Source organism: Cupressus sempervirens, chromosome 3 (assembly GCF_028749045.1).
Source record: "Cupressus sempervirens isolate cs-2001-9-10 chromosome 3, ASM2874904v1, whole genome shotgun sequence".
Lineage (NCBI taxonomy): Eukaryota > Viridiplantae > Streptophyta > Pinopsida > Cupressales > Cupressaceae > Cupressus > Cupressus sempervirens.
The window spans coordinates 467,236,825-467,255,512 of NC_143120.1; the positions used below are offsets into that span (position 1 = coordinate 467,236,825).

General features: G+C 33.6%; 1 pseudogene; it reads right to left on the bottom strand.

Moving 5' to 3' along the window:
• Positions 1-1,653: 1,653 nt before the first annotated feature.
• On the bottom strand, positions 1,654-3,784 carry LOC149567160 (mitogen-activated protein kinase kinase 9 pseudogene; annotated as a pseudogene).
• Positions 3,785-18,688: the final 14,904 nt, after the last annotated feature.

Sequence of the window (18,688 nt, forward strand, 5' to 3'; positions counted from 1 at the left end):
TAACATTAAATATCATAAATAAATTTATTATAAATATATTTATCATAATATAATGAATCAAATCAATTAATTTCAAGGCGCTTTCCATTTAATACTTAGTAATATGAACATTGTCTCCTATGTATGTAAAATAAATATTTAGCCCATTAACTTATATTGCATTAATTTGAAGGCTCTTTCCATTTATTATCTAGTAATATCAACATTTTTTTTTATAGGTTCCTAGTAATATCAACATTTATCTCCTAAGTATATATGCAAAATAAATATTTAGCTCATTAACTTATATTGCCAAGGAGATATTAAACATTAAATATTATCAAAGGTATTATCGTGTCTATTATTGTTATGTATATGACTTTTTCTATTATATAGAACTTTATAGTAACATTACTCCTTTGCATATGTATACATAAGAACATGAGTGCTATGTTAAATTATAAACAAATATTCATATAAAATTAAAGCTATAGTTAATTACACAACTAAAGGCAAGTACTTAGCCACTACGTGGCCCTTGTTCAGTAAGGTGATGATCATGAACTCTTCTAATTGTTACAATGATTATAGTATGAGTTACTAATAGATTAAATCAAGTTTTGGTGTTTGATTATGCTTTGTAATTGTACAATAGTATTGTATATTCAAGTTGTAATAACTTGAATATTAGTTGTATGCATTGAATTGTTATTTTCTAAAATCATAACTCTTTTCTTATCAAATCAATCAAAAAAAATTAAATTAAACTAAATTAAAAATTTATTAATAGTAAAAAAAAAATTATTTATAACAACTTATTTTCATTTATCTAAATTATTTTATTTCATTTAATTTAAAGCATCACCATATATCATAATAATAATAATAATTTTAAACAATTCATTTTCATTTATATAAATTATTCTATTTCATTTAAAACATCATCCCACGTGAAAATTCTTACATAATAAAAACATAATGATTATTATTATTTAAAACAAAAACAAAACCAAGCGCGCTGCGCGGAGTACAAAAGAAGAAAAGAACGGATAAAAAGAAAATGCAATCCCATTTTCCATTTCTGTCTCTCACTTCGTCTCCAGAAAAAACAGAAAAAGGCGGGAAAAAAACTAAAATACATAGAAAATTTGACTTTTAAATTATTTAATTTATCTTGTATGTTACTGAATCTGACACTTCAAAATATTTAAGTCGTCGCATGTTTCAGTTACGTTGGCAACTTATATATCACTACTGGTAGGACTAGTAGCCTCGCAAGATATAAAATTTATCATTCTTGTTAATTTGTTGGCCTCGAAAAATAAATTAAGAAATGCAAAAAGATTGAAGTTTAGTGTGATACACAAGTTCAAATTAATCACGTTTACCTTTTGATTTCAATCAAACGACACAAACAACATTTGAAAACAGAAATATATATAATACATTTGGAGTGTATAGAGAAGCTCAGATTCATTTTCAGCTTTAATCATTGATAAACATTTCATGAATGTTTTCTTTTTATACAAATCTCCCTTTGCCTTATTCTTTTCAAAAGAATGGCCTATGTGATCTTTCACAAATGGGTGAGGGATCAACTATTTGATAAGTCATTCATGAATGTTTTCTTTTTATACAATTTATCCCTTTGCCCTATTCTTTGAAAAGAAGAGCTCAATCTTGATCTGTGATAAATGGGTGAGTGAGGAGCTGAGAAGCAGTCCATCTCTTGCCAACGTCTTTTTGCAGGCAGCATCCAATGAAGCTTTGAAACTGTGAAGAAGCAGTGGAAGGCAAAGCGGGCACATCTTCCAAACAAATAGCACACAAGAGTGTTGCCCAATGAAGTGACTTCTCTTGTTCCGGCTCTACAAATGGAAAATGACCCACGTAACATTCCATCAATGTTACTCCCAAACTCCATACATCACCTTTATAACAATAATCATCATCAGCATCACAACCAACTGATTCTTTCCCATAGGTCTGAGGGTCGAATCTCTCGGGGCTCATATAAGCATGTGTTCCTGCAGTGGATGAATTGCATGCAATCTCTGAAACAATTGCACTCATCCCAAAGTCTGCAATCTTGACATGAAATGGATTCAACTTGACCAACAAATTGGCAGGCTTGATGTCTCTGTGAACAATCTTTTCACTCTGTAGATATTTCAAACCCTCCAAAACATCCTTCCCAACTTTAGCCAAGAAATCTTCTTTCATTCTTTTGTTGAGGTTGAGTTTGAGGAAGCTTTGTAGAGAGCCTCCATCCATGTATTCCAGCAGAAAACTCACATTCCCACCTTCTTCAAATGCTCCATGGAATTCCACAATCCAAGGAGAATGCATCTTCTTCATCATCTCCACCTCTCTCATTACCTTTTCATTAGAATGAAGCCTGACTACTTTGAGAGCATAATAAGAGCTCGATTTTGGGCTGAGCACTTTGTACACACTCCCCTCACTTCCCTTCCCAAGACTTCCCTTCACCTCCAAATCACACAAACCTTTGATATTCTTTACTGGATTTGGCAAAGACAGACAATTATTTCTTGCTGGATTACTTGAGATTAATGCAGCTGTTGGAATGTTCAATCTCAGCTTCTTTCTTATGCCACCATTGTTGTGATCAACTCTATTAATAATGCACTGCTTTCCTGGGAAAAAGATTGAATCAGAGTCCGGTATGAGAGTAGCCACACCCATTTCTGCTCCAAACAACATATAATACTCCACTCCTCACTTGAAAACTTTGCAAGTACAAATATGTAATGAAAATATGAGTGTGCATTTATTATATATGAGTGGAAACTCCATGCAACAATATATCCAACCTACGTTCTAATATTAGATTTAGAAAAAACAAGCAGCTAAACAACTAGAACCGCATGATGTGTTTGGAGCTATATGAAAATACGAGTACTTAAAACAACTGAGAGTTTGTTAACGTTTGCATGAACTGCTAGAACAGTCCAAATATGAAATTAAAAATAAATAATAGATTAAAGTATTATACATATTTTAATTCTTTTTAATAGTTATTTTATTATTAATATATTATTATTTTTTCATTAATTAGCCAGTAAAAAAAAGTGGTGGTTCAAATTCCGGAAAGAAAAGCGACGGTTACTATGATTCTATCACTCTCCATTCGTATGATATTGATTCAAGATTTCAGATCAATTATAAACACATTCTCTTCCAAGACCATCCAAAGATGAGATGAGGGAATTATAAACCTTCAATCCACACTGAAAACAACCCTTATGACACTTACGACATACTCAAATCTAACACCAACGAATCATGTCTAGGAACCAATATTTCTCAATCAGACAATGAAAACATAGGACATGGCCAACATATGAGGTGTAAAACATTATTCGAGCATGAAATTGAACCATAAATATCCTCAACTACCTAAGATGTGAAGGATTTACTTTCCATTTGCATGTCGTTGTCCAAAAATAGAGCAATGTCGCATCTATGTGAGCATGGCTTCCTACTCAGAGATGTCATAAAGTCACACCAATATACTATAGGATTTCCCAAGCAGAGCACAAGCTTGCCCAAACATTCTTAAGTAGAATTTGGGCCATTTTGGATCAATTTTGGATAACATGGGGTTGTCTAAGCATGGTCCAAGGTTACCCAAATATAAATTACAATACATTACGGTTTAATTTAAGCCCAAAAAGAATGTTCTTACATTCATGAACATTACCAAAATCGGATAAGTGTGTGAAATTAATTTTAGTTCTATCAATATTAGGATCTAATGTTGAGTTTGTCTAGTCCAATCCATAACCATAAGCATGATCCAATTTGATTACAAAGCATTCCTAGGTTCATACAAGAATATTATAATTGCAAGAAGAGGACTCAAATGTCCTTCCATTATAAAAATTGTTGTTTAAAACAAACTAAAGTGTCCAAGTGAAAAAATATGAAGAAAAGAGTTTTGAAAAAATGGTTATATACACACACGCACACACCATTTGACTACAAGGAATCAAAAGATTTACTCACATGTGATAGGAGATAGTCATAAGGCATAAACACATGCACATGTGTGTGCAACATGTAGGTAAGGCATAACATGTCCAAGTACAAAGAATACACATCATCCAATCACAAGGATATCACTACATCCAAGAACTAAGAATAAATGGCATTCAATTATGCATCACTGAAGTCGAACCAAACAAGATAATATCAATGCACTTTTCAAGAATTACCCAATTTATAAGGGTTAGGTGGGTGTGTGTGTGTGCGTGTGTGTTTGATTGAGAGAAAGAGAGAGAGAGAGAGAGAGTAGCTCCCAAGTACGTAGTCCTCTCCAAGAGATGAAAAGACAGGTGGTACTAAATCAATTTATTCTATTGGCTAGATCTTCCCAAGTTATTCTCAATATTTATAAACACACAAGGCATAATAGGAGCTTCCATTATTTTGATTAATTAGTCTATTCATTAGTTTTCACTTGTTACCATAAGTTTGAACATGTTATCCTATTGGCTCCTCTAAACTCTAACCTTTATTAAATGTCACCCTAATAAATTTCTCTATTACCTAGACCCATCACATTCTCTAACAATTGTAGCATAAGACCATCAAAAAAAATATTATTCAAAGCAATTATTCGAAGCACTCAAACAATACCTTTTTTCGTAGGAGGGGGGGTTGGCAAAAGTGGACTAGGCACTATATAATTTTATAAAAATAAACCAGATTCAAAGGCTCATCAAGGAAAGAAAACCCTAACTCATCACCAATACAATATATACAATGAAAGAAACCTCCAAATGACTCAAAGAGGATGATAATGGCCTAATATTTGATTCCTCAAACATCCTAAATGAAGTTTATAGTAGTATAGTCCACAAAAACCTACACACCATATTTTCCTTGACAAAAAATCTGTATAGAAAAATCTCATCAAATTCCCATATACAGGATAGATTATGACAAAAGAACATTAGATCACTTTATGTGTTAAAAACTGGCGCCACCCTTGCAAGAAATTCTTCATAGTCTAGATATGGAGAGACTCTATGTTGAACAAATTATACATCTTACACGTCCAATGTTGACTCAAAAAATATTATTCAAAATATAACTTTATTCAACATTCATTATTATGCAAGCTGGATAGTATATTTGGGATCATTGTTTAAAGAAGCAACAACACCATTGATTAGGACTACCTTTGGGACCTTGATAACCCTACATTGAGAACTTAATTCTTTTGAATGAGGTGCTCCAACACTTGGAATTTTTGAACAGAAGCTTTAATTACTATTAGCAAAGATAGTGTAGATCAGTTTCTACGATAACAAATAATGCTAGAAAGTTATAGATAGTTATACATCCTAACCTTGATGAATCTAAATTTAAACCATTAGATCCCCAATTCGCAAGAAGACCAGCAACAACATTACCCTTTCTGAAAGTATGAGAGATATGATAAAAAAAAATTAAAAGTCCAAAAGCTTCCAAATGTTCATCATGATATATACTAATATTGCAATTTTAAATATGTCGAGCGTTAGTGATAAGATTAGAATCTCCTTCAATGTGAATTTTTCTAATTTCCATTTTTTTGGCTAAAACTAGACCATAAAGCAGAGCATAAGCCTCGACTTGGTTATTTGTACTTAATGATAGAGATACACATTTAAAGGTTGTGATATAAATCCCATATGATTTCTTAAACATATAAACCACACCCAAATTTTCCTAGGTTACCCTTAAACGAACCATCAAAATTGAGTTTGGTAAATCCAATACAATGAGGAATCCATCTTATATGAGACCTATCTATTTGGGTATGTAGTAAAGATGGAGCCATGAATGAAGGAAGATTAATATATCACCATTCCTCAACTAATATGTTATCACAATGAGTAAACTTGTAGTTATTGATCTTCTCCCTAATATGTGCATTAACCAATTCTAAAATTGAATTTTCTATGCATTTGAGAAATAATTCCTCTATGGAACTCACATTTCTGAGATTCTTTTGTTTCACTCCCACCAAATTGACCAAACAATTATTTTTGACAAGCATTGCCATATGCATCCAAAATATGATTTGGTAAATAGGGTAGGTCACCATTGAAATATCGCCCATAGTTAGTTTGATAGAGGCATCATTAAATACAATTTTAACATGATAAAACACCAGCTTGAGTAGAACCACTCACTGAAACCTATTCAAAGTTTTCTTTAATCATCTCAACACATTCTCATGAATAGTTCCCATAATCAAAGCTTCCACACTAATAACCCCACTCTAAAATCATAGAGAATGGAATATATTATTTAATGTTAAAATAGTAACAAAGCAATTCCATTAATCTCATACCCATTTTTTTGTTCTGCAACAAAAATGACATACTCCAACAGGGAAAATCACCATTATAATGACGATGTAGGCTTAGACTAAGATCACCCTTCCATTGGAGGAGCATCCCTTGCATTTAACCATCACACTTTGTGCCCAAAAAAACCTCTAAAAGGAAGTCCATAGGTCCTATTCCACTTAGCCACGTAAATTCTTCATGTTGTTCTTCATTCATAAGGTCTTCAAATGATGATACTAATGATCATGCACTCTATCATTATCACTACTCGAGAAAAAATTGCTTCTATGATAACCATGGTAAGAAAATGCACAAGGGAAGGATGTGTGTTGAGAGGAAGATGACATATGTTTTTATAGAAGCCTGAGTGGCTATTATGATAATAGTACTTGCATTTTCCTCTTGTTTCAAACAATTATGTGGTAGTTGGTTTTCTGGATACTCATTCATTCATTCCCTTGTTTTGCACAATAGCATGGGCCCTTGTCTTTATTATGAAGAGCTTTTGTTGATATTTATTGGTATGAGTTTTCTAGGTCTAATTATGATTGTTTGTGGAATTCATTGTTATTTTTCAATTGTTTGTAATTCATAGTGGAGAGTTTTTGTTGATATTAAAGTTGTTTTGAGTTTATCAAGTTAAGTTAAGATTGTGGATTTTGGTATTAATTTTTCAATATTTCATTGTTGTGGAGACATTTTGCTGATATTTTTTCGGTGGGATTTTTCATGATCAAGATTATTCAAAGATTTCAGTATTGATTTTTTAGTTTCATGTATGCTGAATTTGTATCATCTGAGCAAATTTTATCCAACAAGTCCTAAACTTTTAAATATTTGAGAGAACCATGCTCACTAATAGTAATAAGTTTGTTAATGTTTCAATATTCTTTGGCAATGTATGTTAAACTAATTACAAATATGGTGGAATAAGGTGAGGGAAATAAAGGAAATGATGGATTGAAGTAAACATTATTCTCTTATTGTCTTTAGAATCTAGTGTCTTTCTCTATGATGAGGTTGCAGTCTTTGGATCTTCAGCTTGGAATGTTGATATGATAATAATGCATGTAATTTAGAGAATGTTTGTCGACACTTAAGTTTGGTTGTTAATAAGATTTTTTATTTGTGCGCTTGTTTGGATTCTGTTCCTTTCACTCATATCCCTAGAGAGTAGAATGGTGTAGTATATTTTCTGGCTATGGGTTACTCATCATATGCAAAATTGGAGTATTGTAGATACCTCTAAGTTTGGCTCATCATTTTGACTACTAAATAGATTTTGATAGGGTTGTTTGAATTTGAAATGTCCCTTTACTGATTTTGTATGATATTTCAAGACTCAAATCAGATCTTTAAAATCAAACATCCAATATTACAAAGATCCACCCATTTCTCAATAAAACCCAAATCGGGTATGTCCAAAATAGTGCCAAAAACTTCACAACTTCACAAATTATTAATAAGTCTGAAAATGGACATTTTTACAGAAATTTCAGCAGCATAACAGCCTAAAAAATGAAATTTCAAGATCTATATAGCCTTTACACAATAGTTCACAAATGTAGGACAAAAACTATGCTCATCAGGCTCCCGAAATTAACACAAAAATGCCCGGAAACACCACAAAAACACTAATAATTTATCTCAGAAGTTTAATCACGTCCCAATACATATATTCAACTCTATTTTAACATCTTAAAGTCTGAAATACAGCAGCAACCCAAACTGATATGAAATACTCAACTGAAAACACCAAACTCATACAAAAAACACACCCAAAAACCCACAAATCTGCACTGTTCAACACAAAGAAAAACTCTGTATGAGCATGCACATGGAATGGCTTCAAACTCCCATCCTTAGCCTTCCTGGAAACCTGCAAACTCCCATTCTTGGGTCTCCTTCTCCACAGGTTTGGCAGAGGGATACTGTTGGAAACCTGCAAACTCCCGTTGTCAAATATCCCTCTATGGACAAACAGAGATAGTTAATAAATGGATAGAGGGATATTTGAGGAACTATGTTTCAAATCAACAACATGCTTGGGTGAAATGGTTACACCTAGGGGAGTATTGTTACAATACATCTCATCACATGTCTATTGGTATGCCTCCTTTTCATGCTCTTTATGGTTATGATGCCCTTTCCTTTGTTGATCTAATACTTTTTGATAGCAGAGTACCCGTAGCAAGTGATTTCTTCAAGAAAAGACAAGACGTAATAAGGTCCCTCAAGGATAACCTACAACATGCATAGAACCAACAAAAGATATATGCTGACAAGAAAAGAATTGAAAGATCTTTTGAGGTGGGATATTTGGTATTTGTTAGGTTGTAGCCATATAAGCAAAGCACCTTGAAGAGGAGTGGGGCAGAGAAACTCAAGCCAAGGTTCTATGGGCCTTATAAAATCATCAAGAAGGTAGGAGAGGTAGCTTATGAATTGGAGCTCCGACCAAACAGCAAAATACATAATATTTTCCATGTATCTTGCCTAAAGAAGGTTCTAGGCCAGCAAACCATAGTATCTACAGAATTACCACCTCTTGATGATGAAAGGAAATTAGTTTTGATACCAGAAGAGATTTTGGATACAAGAGAGAAAAGATTGAGAAACAGGAGCATCATAGAGCATTTGGTCAAATGGAAAGGATTACCACTAGAGGATGCAACTTGGGAAGGAGCACATATTCTTGAGAATTCCAACCTTCATTTCTTGAGGACAAGCAATATTTGGGAGGGGAGGACTTTTCATGTCCCCTTTTCAAATAATTAAAAATAATAATAAACTTTGCTAAGGCAGGTAGGCTCCAAAAAGGTGAAGTTTGGCAAAAGGGGCTAATCTTTGGAAACCAATGGACTAATAAATAAAAATTATTATTAAATTATATTTTATTAACCCCTCTTCGACGTGAGTTAGGGTTATGCCCTCTTTTAAGGGGTTTGGAGGCATTTTGGGCTCATTCTAGAACTTGATTTTTGGCTCATTTCTTTGTTGTTCTTCAGAGGCTGCCAAACCTGTGGAGAAGGAGACCCAAGAATGGGAGTTTTCAGGTTTCCAGGAAGGCTAAGGATAGGAGTTTGAAGCCATTCCATGTGCATGCTCATACAGAGTTTGTCTTTGTGCTGAACAGTGCAGATTTGTGGGTTTTTGGGTGTGTTTTTTGTATGAGTTTGGTGTTTTCAATTGAGTATTTCATATCAGTTTGGGTTGCTGTTGTATTTCAGACTTTAAGATGTTAAAATAGAGTTTAATATATGTATTGGGACGTGATTAAACTTCTGAGATAAATTATTAGTGTTTTTGTGGTGTTTTCAGGCATTTTTGTGTTAATTTCGGGAGCCCGATGAGCACAGTTTTTGTCCTACATTTGTGAACTGTTGTGTAAAGGCTATACAGATCTTGAAATGTCATTTTGTAGGCTGTTATGCTACTGAAATTTTTGTAAAAAATGTCCATTTTCAGACTTATTAATAATTTGTGAAGTTGTGAAGTTTTTGGCACTATTTTGGACATACCCGATTTGGGTTTTATTGAGAAATGAGTGGATCTTTGTAATATTGGATGTTTGATTTTAAAGATCTGATTTGAGGCTTGAAATATCATACAAAATCAGTAAAGGGACATTTCATTTGATGTCCTTGCTCTATATTTTTTCTTATTTGAATAAATCTTAACCCCTCTTTTATTTCAAATAGATTATATTTTTATTAAATAGTCTTTAGACTTAAAAATATGTTTAAAACATCTTTCAATTCATAATTCTCACTATTAATAAAAAAAACAATCTCAGACTCTCTCTTTACTTTGATCTACACAAAACTTGGATCAGCTAGGTTTTATTTTGAATTCAAAAAAAAAATTACCCTTATATATCTATATAGAATAAATTGTTTTAAAAATTATTTTTGATCTTTTTGTGAAAATATGTATTCTATATGTTCCCCTTGATCTTTTTATTTACCTCAATATTATTTTTTTTCAACCTTATTTATAGAAAATATGATATGTTTCAAGATTATAAATAAAAAAATTAAGCTTTCTTATAGTTTCATTAATTTGTTTAGTTTTTATTTTTAAATATTGGATAATGTAATGGAAATGAATAAGTGTACTTATGAATGAGGACCACATCCCAATAATCAATCTTTAAGGATAAAATCTTTGAACATATTGAATAAGCAAAGGTATAAGTCTGTAACCCCAACAAGCTATGTGATGAACCTCAACAATTAGTAATTTTTAGCCACAATGAAGTATTTATATTACTTACAAGATAATTTCCTATCTCAAATATAATTACAATTTTTTGGAATCTCCTTAGTTTAGCTCCAAAAATAGAAAGTTTAAGACTTATAAAATGTATTTTAAAACTTTTTCTCTTAGATCAATGGATTACAAAGGTCCTCCAGCCATTATGGATGGACCATTCCAACAAAATTATCAATCTAGACCATTGGATTAGAATGGTCCTTTAGTCATTACGTTTAGATAAATGGGTTGTTTATCATATTAAATTTCCATAATTTATTTATAATGTAATTTTTATTTCTAAATTTGATTGTGTGCAAGCTTTTTCCATCAACATTTCCAGCCACACTCTTCAATCCATTATCTAGATAAGATAGTAGGAAATTTAGAAAAATATAAATGTACTAAATAGATCATTCCAACAATTCTCAATCTAAGTCACAGAGTGTTTTCTTATTATTATTATTCTACACTTGGTCACATAGAATCATGACAAAAAATGCATGAATTACAACTAATATGATTGCAGAGGAGAATATTTCATGAACCACAAGGTTCAAATAAATCAGAGATGCAAACAAAAGTATTCAGCTATGGAGCAATATCACCTTTAGTCCTTTTTCTAAATACAAATTAAAAGAAAAGGATTTTTGCCTTACATAAAAGGTCAACTCCTTTTCATTGGTTGACATTCTCTTGAATATGGATCATGCCAAAAGTCAACCCACACCCTTGATCATACATCCCTTAATCCTAATCTCCACCATCTATACACCTTTAAAAGAAAGATATCCCCCCTTCTCAAAGGATCCACACTCTTGAGTATTGTTATGCTTCAAGTTTATCGATCAATCTTCTTGAGAGCTTGTGGAGAACTTCTATTTTCTTGTCTAATTCTCTCATACCATTGTTTACGAACTTAGATTTGTATAGTATAGCTTCTCTTTTGCAATAATCTAGATCACCTAGTTTAACTAGCATGGATTTGCAACACTCTCATTTGCTTAATCTATTTGTATTGTGCATCTCATTCTAGCTTATTTCATATTTGCATTACATGATTTGAGATTTCTCTTGGACATTTTCATTCTTGCTCTTTTCTTATGAACCTCCTATTGCATGGTTTACTGGCAAGGGTTGTGTCTCAAAGGATCAACTGAGAGCTATTCATATTTCTCAAAACTCCCCTTTGCACTCCATGGATAGGGAGCTCTAAACCACCATTCAAGTATTTCAATTCATGGGATCACTTTAATAGAAGGGTTTAGAGTAGTGCACTTTTTGAGTGTACATTTTTTGTGGCCATCATGGGGTAGAACACTAATTTTTCTCCTAATTTGCATGTTTTTCCTACATTTTCTACATTCTATCTACTCCTTTTTTTTATAGTCACAAGTATCAGCCGATACTTTCTCAGTATCATATGACATTTATCAGCATTGTTGGGTGATATTTTTCTAGGATAAGTATCGCACACCCATACTTAACTATATCAAACCAATAGAGTAATTTATATCGCACAACTATAGGAAAAACTATTGCACTAGGAAAAAGTATCATATAGCTATACTAAAAAGTCTCGTACGATACCCTTCCAGCATAAAAATTTGTCCAGCCTAAAACTGCTTTTTGTTCGAGTTAGGTCATTTACACTCTGACAGAGGTCTATTTGAATATTTTCATCTTATTTTGGGACTAACTCATGTTGGACTAACAGTTGTTCTTGTAGGTTTTTTCCCTAAAATCTTGAATACTAACCTTAAAAGAATGCATATCAAAGCTTCAAATGCAAAAAGGATATTAACAATTGTCTGCAGGGCTGCCTAAAAGCATAAAAACCAAACACATGCTTCTATTTCCTTATTTTGTGTATGGCAATTTTACTAGTTGTTTCTCTTTCTTAGGCACATAAAACTTGTAATTGGGATCTCTTGGTGATAGGAAGGTATGCTCTTTACCCTTGTGGTGAATCAAAAATCTTGACCCACCTTTAGATTCTAAAAGCAAGAGGATAAATTGAGCTTCTTGGTTTGTTTGGGGGAAACAATTGGGATAAGAGAGTATGCTCTTCACCCTTGTGTTGAATCAAAAATCTTGACTCTCAAGAAGTGGATCCAATATGTCTTACTTTAGAATCCTTTAAAGGGTCTACTCTTGGTCAATCAAGAGGAACAACTCAAGTGGGGACAAGAAAACTTGACTATTCCAACCCATTGTAAACTCAAGGCTATCAAGGATACAAAACCTTGGTAGAATTAGTACTTGTCTTCACTTAGTGTGAGACTTGTGGGATTGGGACCATAAGGAAAATGCTAGGCAAGAACACTTATGGTGCTCTTCTGGTTGCGAGGTCCATTACTTTTTGCAAGGCAAGGTGTTTCTTAATTAGGTGCAAGAGGATTATTATGAACGAAAGCCCATTTTAAACACTCTAGGTTAGTAACTACCTTATTTTTCCACTCAACTTCTTGGTGCAAGGATCGATCCTAGTGGATTACTCAGATCACCCCAAGATTTTACAGTCACCATCTATGTCCCCTTAGTTATGCTTATGGAATTTACATGACAAAGCCAATATCTCTTGTGGGAAACCACTTGGTGAGAGGTGAATGGACACTTAGTGTGGACCAAGTTGTTGAGTAATGAACCTTGACTCTTAGGTAGATCTTCTTGGAAAGTTTTTTTAGATGTGTTGGACCTGTGTAAATATTCTTGCAAATCAAACATATCGTTAGCATGTATAGAAATTTGTTATGATATCACAAGTGTGTGTTGTAGAGGTTGTTTTGTCCCTTGTTCAATTGTTTGAGATTTGAAAAATACCTCTAAAATTTTCAAACCATGTTGTTTTCTAAAAAAATTGAGGTCCTATACTGTCCACATAACATTCTGGTCTGAAAAAAACTCAATTAACAACCTAAAACATAAGTATTTTGGGTCAAAACTTCTCTTTTTTTATAATTCACTGGCACACTATCATACAATTGTTGGAGAAATATTGTAAGATATTATTTTCTTGAAATTGTATCACATGACTACTATAAGTTCTATCATCTTGCCTTAGTGAACTATATCATCCTCTTTAAGGAAAAGTATCACCTAAGGAAAAAGTGTCTCCTAGTTACTGTCAACTCTATCGTATGATACTTTCTATTGTCCTAATATTGCTTAGTTTTTGTCACTTCCAAAACAAAGTCTAAACTGCATCTTAGCTAATCCAAGGGTTTCATTGCTTCATCCTACCTAAATCTAGTTACAAATATTTGTGTTAGGTAATGTTTTAAGTTGAAAAGATGGGTTTACTTTGCCAAATGTAAGTCTCAAAATATCACTAATGGTCACTTTCAAAGTCTGGTTACCATTCTATGATAGCTACTTGCTATCGAGCTTCTTTCTCACTCTCTTGGCTTGAGTCATTAATGTTGTAAATTCTTGAGCACTCTTAACAAGCCATTTATTTTACCTTTGACAAGAGAATATTCGTGATTGTATGAACTTCAAATCTAAAAAAAATTTCTCATCCTATTAAACAAAGGCATACTCTTTCATGTCAATTACAACTAGGTTCCAGGTCGATAAAGGTAGTCATCCTTCTTTCACCTACAAACAATTGCAAACTCCACCTAGACACCCCCATGGACAACCTTGTGTAGGGGATCCCATCTCTAATAAAACAAAAGAAGCTAATATCTGGCATAATCCACTCTATAGCTTTGAGAACCTATTATGTACACCCTTTGATACACCTAAGGGTGAAGATAACAACTTGATCACCATGGTTCTTGGGGAGAGGAAATGCCACTTAGAAGAACAAGCACACCTAGAGGCCATATGTATGGATAATAGAGAAAAGAACTATCATCAAGATGATACTTATTCTCATGATAATGCTCATAATGTTGAAAATAGACATGGCTACCATAGCAACCCTTTTGACACCATTCCTTTTGATGGCAATAATGGAAACAAAATGCCTATTAGAACTCCTAGAGTCAACGCAAGAGCATTCCCATCACCACCCAGACATTCACAATCACATCATGAGAGTGATAAAAAAAATGACTAGTGAAGACCTCATGAGATTCCACCAAGATGAAGTCTCTCAAAGGATAATGCTCAAATCCTTGGAACAAAATGGGGATCAATACTTTTAATGCATGATAATGAAGGGGTGGAAACTCCCTCAAGACTTTGATGTGCAAAGGATAATCAAAAAATGAGAACCCACTGAGGCTGAAATTTTGAGAGAGGAAATACAAGTACTTAGAAACCAAATTGCTCAACTACAAGTTTCTAAGGAAAAACCTAAAACCTACTTTTTTGAATCAATATGTGCTCTTCCTTTTGATAGGATTCTTTACATGCTTCCATTTTCTAGGGATATAGAGGTTCCCAAATATGACACATATGATGGAAATGGTGACCCTAATGATCATGTGAGGCACTTCTATGCTATTAGCATGGACTTTATGCATGAAGACACTTACCTCATGAGGTTGTTTCCTAGGATTTTGATAGGTCAAGCCATGGAATGGTTTACAAAACTGGTGCCTCCTCTCAAAACATTTGATGAACTTGCACAACATTTCATCCAACAGTATCCCTATAACATTCAACATCTTGTCACTATGTTGGATTTGTGTAACATCAAACAAAAATAAGGAGAACCCTTTGCAACATATCTTTAATGATGGAGATCTCTACATTCTAGATACCCTCAACAAGTATGTGAGACCAAGAAGATTGACATATTTGTCAATACACTTGTACCAAAACTCTACTTTGACCTTAGAAATCAATTATTCACATCCTTCAATGTCATGGTTGAAAATGCATACTGCATTGAAGATGTTACTATCAAAAAATGTGGCATTGTCTTGAATAAAGATAAAAATGGCAATCTAAATGACAAAGACAAGAATGACCTTCGAATAAGAAAAAATATTTTGTCAATGAAGGAGTAGTGGATGGTCCTAAGACTAAGGAGTCTTCCTTTAACCTTTACAATGCTCTTTATGCTACAAAACAACAAGATACTTAAAAGTCTCAAAATTTTGACAAAAATAACAAATTTGCTAAGAAAAGATGTGTTTATACACCTATGGTTGAACCTTATGAAGTGGCCTTGAAGACCTTGCTTGCAAACAAACTTGTCACACTTCCAGATAACTCTTGGCCCTATGGACCACCTATCAGACCTGATTGGTGGAAAGAGGATCATTTCTACAGCTATCATAGAAGCAAGGGCCATAACACTGAACATTACTTTAAGCTCAATGATGTCATCCAAGATCTCATCGATGTTGGAAAAGTTTTCATGGATGGCTTAGTCAAAAACTCTAATCATAGAGTCTTTAAATAACCATTACCAGAGTATGAAAAAGGAGAATCATCAAAGACTAAGAAGAAAAATCATGACACAAAGATCAACTATGCATACACTAATACTAACAACATCATTAACATGATATAACCTATTGAATATCTTTGCATGATGGGGTCCAAAGTTTGTCAAAGATCCCAATTATGATATAGATGATGAAAAACCTAAGGTTGTACTAAAAACACAAAATTCTCAACAACATTGGGACACTCAACCTAAGGTAGTTCTTAGAGTGGTGAAATCTTCCTCCTCACATGGTGAGACGCTTAATGTTGTCACTATGGGGCAATCAAAATTTGTCCTTAAAGTTGCAAATGATCCTAAAAATGCCTCATCATCTAAACAAGTAGTTTCCTCAATCATCTCTAGCTATGACCTTGTCTATCAGCTACAATGAACCCTAGCACAAATATCCATCTTTGAATTGTTAGAGCTATCTCCTTTGCACAAGGATATTCTTGAAAAAGCTTTACGCTCTGCCAAAGTCCCCATAGATATTGATGCAAAGCAATTCCAAGCTATGGTGAATCACATTTCTTCACCTTATTACCTCACATTTTTTGAAGAAGATGATAGATCTCTCAGTCATCCTCATAAGCTCGCCTCCACATAGAAGTTCAAATATTTTGTACTTGCATTCATTGAGTTGTGATAGATAATGGTACAGGGTTAAAATTATCTCTTTCAATGTTATCCAACAACTAGGCATGTTTGAATTTTTTGTCGACCCTAGGAAAAGGATCACCATAAAAGCCTATGATGAGGTTGAAAGGCCTTCTAAAGATATCATTGTAAATTATTATTATTTATGTTTTACTTAAGTTTACTTAGTTAAATGTATTATTTATTAGTTTGTTATCTAGGAGTAAGTGTACTCATATGTGTTGATTTGTCGAAAACATAGGAGTTTGCACCTACCTTGTCATACTTATCCTCTTGTCTGCATGGAGGATGATCCACTTTTCATGGATGTATGCTTAGTTGTCATGCTTATGTCCTAGCTCTTTCTTGCTCATTCTAGAAGCATCCTAAAGGCCTTTATAAACAGGCTCTCCTAGTGTATTTTTGTACAACAATTTCATTTTTCATTGTTGGAATATATTTTCTCTCACACCATTGAGATTCTCCAAGCCCTAGTTTTCCTTCTTCGATTTCTCTTTAGTAGGTTATTTGCATGCAGGGGGTCTTGGTGATCTGTGAAGTTGGCTTTCATAACTTCTACATGGTATCAGAGCATCCCTGCTGCTTCTTGGTTTGAAGATTTTTGAAGGAGCAATTTTTCAGAGTTTGGATTTGGGGAGGCATTTTTTTGCCAAAAGGCCTTTTTTTCCCTTGCACGTGGATTGAGGCAATTTTTTTCAAAAAAAAAAGTTTTGTATTTACACTTTTTTTGTGAAAATTTTGTATCTATATGTTTTTAACAAAAAGAAAATTTCCAAAAAAAATGTAAATTCACATGCCTGTTTTGGCACGGATTTTCGCCCCCAAATTTTTTTTAATTTTTTCGCAAGGGTCACCAAAATGCCATGGGTCATAGAAACCACCACGGCCAGTGTTTCCACTACCCTTGTAGCCTTGCATCTACCTCCCACGGCCTGGCTAGTAGCTGATCTTCCTTCTACTGGCAGTTGCCTTTATTCGCTCTGATTTGCTTCCGCACCCAAATCTATCACCCCTACAGTCACCGAGCTCTCACTTCTGGTTGCCCAAATTTTTGCATTCATCAGATTTTATTTTGGTGACAGTTAGTTAACACTCATACAGTCGTCAATTTTTTTGCAGTGACTGTAATTTTCTAGAGAGCTTGTTTTTGGAGTAGTTGTTGGTTATTTGGCCACAACTTGAGCATACGAAGGTCCTTTTTTTATCTAAAAGAAGCACCTAAAACATGGTTCTGAGACAAAGATGATGATGCCAGTTTTATTTCATTCTAAGTGTGTTTAAGCTCCCATTTTTGTCATTAAATTAGACGCTTTAGTTTCCTCTCTCTTTGCATCTAGAATCTAGGTTCTTTTCTCAGTTTTTGTGTTTCTGTAGTTGTTTATTTGGTATTTGAGGGATATCTTTATACATTGTGGGGTGAGCATTTTCTTTTCTATAATTTACTTCAAAATAAACCCTTCTACTTTCATCTTCTTCTCTCAATGTTGGATCCTTCTGTGACCCAAATCATGCCACACAACTATCACAACTAGAAAGCACAAATGACTAGGCTTCTCATGTCATGAGTCTTATGGTCATGTTTGGATGAGAACCAACCTATTCTATAGTGCCCTTTTAAGGTTCTTCAACATAGAAACAAAATGGATGAATCCATGGGATTGATTGCACTAAATATCTTAGATAGTCTCTTATTTCACTTGGATGGTAACCACTCCTCGGGCTATTTGGACCAAGTTTCACAACTTGTTTGGCACAATAAATGAATTTTGGGCACTATAGCTAGATGCAGAGTTGACTTCTTTGACATCGACCAGCTTCCTCACCATTGAGGACTTCTTGATGAAGTTCAAATCTCTACATACAGTTTTTCAAGGATGTGGGAAAAAAAAAATAGATGATGAGTGTATCTTTTTGATACTCTCAGAGTTGCAAGGATAGTATTAGATCTTCTCTTCTACTTTCTACTCCACTATGGATGCCTTGGGTAACAGACAGAAGATGCCTTCTTTTGAGACATTTTGTGATCAGTTGACATGGGAACAGG